Source organism: Mandrillus leucophaeus, unplaced genomic scaffold, assembly GCF_000951045.1.
Source record: "Mandrillus leucophaeus isolate KB7577 unplaced genomic scaffold, Mleu.le_1.0 Scaffold462, whole genome shotgun sequence".
Taxonomy (NCBI): Eukaryota; Metazoa; Chordata; class Mammalia; order Primates; family Cercopithecidae; genus Mandrillus; species Mandrillus leucophaeus.
Window position 1 is genome coordinate 1,080,514 of NW_012104943.1, and position 6,089 is coordinate 1,086,602.

Below are 6,089 nucleotides of genomic sequence, written 5' to 3' on the forward strand. Positions count from 1 at the left end.
CACATGTACCCCTAAACCTAAAATAAAAGTTGTTTTAAAAAGATTTAGTCTGTTTATTTTCCAAGACAAAGATCTCACTTTTATGATGTTGGGGCCCACAACAATTTAAATAATCTCCAGTTCTCTGGGGAGTCATTTTCAGGTAATGACTTTTCATTCAGCACTAGAAAGGTCACATTTGAGAACGTTTCTCACAAATTAAAAAGGCAATTTTAGAATGCTTCTGAAAACAACGCATAAGCTTAAATAATTTTTTTCTCATAAATAGAAATCTGTTTCTTATCTGCAGGTCACTTCCCCAAGGAAATATGTATAAACATTTATAAAATACAAATCTGTTAAATTGGGGGGAAGAAGAGATATACATTATCATTTTTAAAACACACATTAAAAGTATACCATAAAACATTATATATGAATATTAGAGTTAATTTTCCAATAGAAAAAAAGTCATGTACCTTGGGCCAAATTGCAACAAGCAATCCACAGGACAGTTAAGGAAATGCTACCTGAAAATCATACATCCTAACCATAGTCAAGGAGTGATAAAATAGGAGTTTATCTGTGCAACTGCTAATACCAACTAGCTATTAACAAGTGATCTCATGAAATTATTGTATTTTGAGTTAAAGTAAACCTTGACAAACCCAACAGCTTTCATAAAAAATGTTCTAAGAAGGTCCCATGAGTGACTCTTAGGCTGTTCCAAAATGTAAGAAGGCATTCAAACATATTTGAGTGTAGCTTATAGTACCTTAAGAAAGAATAAGGAAAGTTACCTTCTCTAAAGTTACTATCAATTGGATACTAGCCAACTGACATTTAAGAATGTTAGTATATTCTGGTCTCTTCCACCATTCACTTCTTAACCACATTTCTATGTCAGTGCAAGAGTAGAGTGGGTTAAAAGATTTTTCTCTGAAGGGCAAGTTTGGGGGATTTTTGTTGTTGGATGTGTGTGGTTCGTAAGCTGATGCAAGTTGGATAAACAGTTGCTATCTCTCTTGCTCCATAAACTTGTTCCTTGATGAAAACATTAAAGAACTAACCTAGTTTGACTCCCTTCATCTCACGAAGATTTTCATCTTTATATTCTGTAAACACCAATGCATCACTCATGGGAGAGAAAGAGGCCAAGGTTGCTATGCATAAATGATTCTTTTATTTAAATGACACCTACTTATTACTATGAGTCCTGGGAGTTAATACCCCATCTCAAGCTGGAGACTGAAAGATATCAATTCTGGCATCTCTGATGAAAAGCTACAAGTGGCCAGGCGTGGTGGCTCATGCCTGTAATCCCAGCACTTTGGGAGGCTGAGGCGGATGGATCATGGGTCAGGAGTTCGAGACTAGCCTGGCCAACATGGTGAAACCCCATCTCTAGTAAAAATACAAAAAAATTAGCCGGGCGTGGTGGCGCATGCCTGTAATCTCAGCAACTCAGGAGGCTAAGGCAGGAGAATCGCTTGAATCCGGGAGGCAGAGGTTACAGTGAGTCAAGATCACGTGCCACTGCACTCCAGCTTGGGCAACACAGCAAGACTCTGTCTCAAGAATTAAAAAAAAAAAAAAAAAAAAGAAAGCTACAAGTAAGTGGGCCCTAGACTCAGGTAAAGTAAATACTGATGATAATTGGACTGCTTTTACTTTCACATACAAGGAAAAACACAGAACTCAATTGTAGGCCATTTCACCATTATATTACATATGTAAATAGTCACAAATTCGATATTTTTCCAAAGTTGTTTGGCCGAATAACAGATTTGGTCATAATGTTGCATAGATGTTCTTCTATAGCCATACTAAGAAGGGGAAAAAGCATAAAATATACATAAAAGTAACTCAAAATTTGTTATATTTGGCTTTAAAGTCAAGCCAGGGTGAAAATTCTTAACAACATATAATGTTAAGTGAAAAAGAACATTACCAAATAGTATATGGAAGAAAAATTCCAATTTGGTTGAGGAAGCATTTTTTATAATATATAGCTTTTCAACATATATTGATGTATTTAATAATGCATTTATTTATATACTTACACATTTATATAATATGTACATCTTCAATATTTTATACCAATGTCACACTTATCCAGTTTGCCTAGATACTAAGTCAGCATGTTTCTTGCACGAATATAGAACTTTTGATAGTGATTCTTAAGTCAGATAAAATTTCAATGTATAAGGAAATGCCAGAAATCGGATTTCTTCACCGCTATGCTTAAAAAGGAGTTCTCAAGCAAAAATGAATAGGGGCATCATCCTTAATCTAGATATCACCAGTGAGCAAATTTCAGAATTTCCAGACTCAGATTGATGTAAGCAAATGAAAATTCTGGCCCTCAACCAAATAAAACATATATTCTTTCATGAGTCCTATGAATTCTATCCAGTGGACACTGTCAAATGGCAACCTGGGTGTCAAAACCACTGCCATGCTTCCTTCTGTCAACCTACACACTGTCAGAAGGGAGGCGGGCATGGGAGGCAGGAGCCAACACAACTCACACCTCTCAAGTTTGTGGGTAACCACCACGCTCACCCAAATCCCTCCAATGCCTGCAGCATAGACAGACATTTACTGTCTCTTCCCTTGGGTGATTTTAAGATTTGCAGGAAATGAAAAGTCAATTCATGTTAATACTTATTTATTCAACAAATATATAGTGAGCGTGTACGCTGTGCTAGGTGCTGAGAATACAGCAGTAAATAAGACATGGGAGGAATTCAGGGGGCGTCCCCAGCCACCATCCTCTTCTCTGAGGACAAACACCCTCCTCCACACTTTGGCTCCCATCCACCAGCTTTTTAAAAAATGTTATGTGACTTTATCTTGGTTAACAAAATAGATTCAGTTCCTTTTCTAGGAGAGCTTAGAGAAGATTAGAGGAGGCATTCAATAAGTAACTAAACAAACGTGTAATTACAAATGGACTGCAGAAAATAATTTCAAGGTGCAGTAGGTGGGAATATAGGGTAATGATACCAGAGAAGGCAGGAATGAGGAGGTGACTCATGTCGAGCCCTAAGAATGAGCAGGCAGCAATGGGAAGGGCTGTGGAAAGAGTAGTACAAGTTTCGCAAACAACATCACAAATAACTTAGCACATAGCAGCTTTCAATAAATCTTTCTAAATAAAGAAAACAGGCAAATTATTATTAAATCTTCACAACTGGTAGAAGAACTTAAAATTGTAATACTTTCTCTAGCAATGCAAGATCTAATGTATTCTCTTAAAAATAATATGTGTATGTTGAATAGTGCTGTACTTTCTTGACCACACTCTAAATATAACGTAACTTAGTTAATTAAAAAATGGCAAAATGGAACAAGCATTAAAATTCAGGAATGAAGTAAAGAATTCAATCCCTTTGCTGATTTGCTGATGAACATGAGTCAAAAACTGAACTTAAACTTCAAAGGCAATGGAAGGAAAATCGCATACACACCATGGTTACAATTATGTGAAAAGTATATGTGTGTGTGTTTGTATGAGTCTGTATATATGAGTGTTTATATACAAAAGAATGGAAGGCAGCAAGGAAAATCAAAGCAGTTGAATCATTATGGCAGTAGGATTCTGGGTAATTTTTATTTAAATTTTGGATTCCACGTTATAATATTATTTTGGGCAATAAGTGGAAGTTTTTCAATGAAGCAATTTTAAGAAACTTTTAAAAGTACTTCATAAGGCCACACAATTTAATCTTTGTCTTAGGCTATAATGGTTAGTGAAAGGCAAAAGTCCAGTTATCTTGGCAACTATTTCCTTCAGACATAAGCCCGCACAGACATGGCCAAAACCATATGTGCTGCTCCTAAGACTCAGGATAGTGATGCTGAAATGTTCCTTTTCCAGCGGCCCCATGATCTTCTATCTAAATATCCAGTGCTCATTTGCAGCTTTCTTTATTTTTTGGTTTAAGAGCTGAGACTGCCATCACCCTCACATAACCAGCTTCTTATCCTCTCACCTCCCCTACCCTCACTCCATCCATAGGAGTATAAATAATCCAAGCGGGTGCTGGATCCTACTCACAGCTACAGCTAGGCTCTGGCTAAATGAAATCCCTGATTACATTTGATAAATCCCTCACTTTCTCTGCCTAAAAGTGGAAAGGGTGAACCCTCACTGGTGGAAGACATTATGTGGAGCATTTCCGTTTCATTTATATACTATGTCCCGCATTCATTAAAAAAGTGTTAGACTTGCAAAGAGGGAGGAAAAAGTGACTAATAAGAGAAAATAATAGAATTTCATTTGTAATGACTAATTTGGATGTATATCAGGAATGCAAGGGTAGTTGAACAGTTTAAAGGGAAAACAACATGCAGTCAACTCAATAGATGAAGAAAAAATTCATTCAATTAAATTCAACACCCATTTGTGATAAGTAATCTCTTAGCAAACCAGGAATAGAAGGGACTTCCCTAACCTCATAAAGAATATGTACTAAAAACCTATACCAAACATCATTCTTAATGGTTAAAATCCATCATGTATGCCCTTTAAAATAGAAAAAGAAAAGGTAAGAATGTCTCCTCCAACCACTCTCTTCGACATTGCATGGGAGGTCCTAGCACACAGCAATAAAAGCAAAAAAGTGTGAGGACTGCAAAGGGAGAAACAAAACTTATTAAACATAGACAATATGATTAGAAAATCCAAATCACACTATAGAAAATCTATCATTGAAAGGGTTTAATAAGGTGGCTAGATAAAAAGTGGTTAACAAAAGTAAGTTCCCTTTATATAGCCAACAAAACACAGGAAACATCTATTTAAAACTATATTAACTTCAGTAACAAAATTATAAAATACTTAGGAATAAATCTAACACAAAAAGAGAGAAGAATTTCCTGAAGAAAATTAGGTGTGGTGCCTGAATGGACTAGAATTGTGCTGTCCAATATGGTAACCACTACGCACGTGTGGCTATTTAAATTTCAATGCAAACCAATTAAAATGATATAGCATTCAGAATTCAATTCCTAAGTCATATTAGCCTCATTTGCACTGCTCAACAGGCATGTGTGGCTAGTGGCTACCCAATTGATGGAGTAGATATAGAGTATGTGCATCAGCACAGAAAATTCTATCAGACAGCACTGGACTAGAATATGTCCATCCATCACATATACTTTCAATTAGAATGCAATCATTTATACTACACTGCTTATGTCATACCTCTGTATTAATCTGTTCTTACGCTGCTGATAAAGACATACCTGAGACTGAGTAATTTATAAAGAAAAAGAGGTTTAATGAACTCACAATTCCTCATGACTGGGGAGGCCTCACAATCATGGCAGAAAGCAAAGGAGGAGCAGAGGCACATCTTATATGGCGGCAGGCAAGAGAGAGTGTGTGCGGGAACTGCCCTTTATAAAACCATCAGACCTCCTAAGACTTATTCACTGTCATGGGAAAAACCCACCCCCATGGTTCAATTACCCCCCATGACATGTGGGGATTATAGGAGCTACAACTCAAGATGAGATTTAGGTGGGGACAGAGCCAAACCATATCAACCCCCATAATGGAAATACACAATAGAAGTTGTAAAGTTTGCTTATCTTCTTTTTCTTTTTCTTTTTTAGATGGAGTCTCAATCTGTCACCCAGGCCAGAGTGCTGTGGCATGATCTTGGCTCACTGCAATCTCCACCTCCAGGGTTCAGGTGATTCTCCTGCTTCAGCCTCCTGAGTAGCTGGGATTACAAGGTGCGCCACCACATCCGGCTAATTTTTGTATTTTTAGTAGAGACAGGGTTTCACCATGTTGCCCAGGCTGGTCTTGAACTCCTGACATCAGGTGATCTGCCCACCTCGGCCTCCCAAAGTGCTGGGACTATAAGCGTGAGCCACTGTGCCCAGCCAAGTTTGCTTATCTTCTAAGTTTGTGGGGGATATTTTTCTTTTGTGGGGGATGCGGTTTGGTTAGCATCTGAAGGTCTTTCTGACACTTAAGAAACCAACTATCTTGTGAGTCTTTTCATTATAAAAGTCCCAATGGAGAGACACTTGCTCTTCCAGTACCCTGACAACAAAAATACAGCCATGAGACTCAAGACTAGGCAATCAGA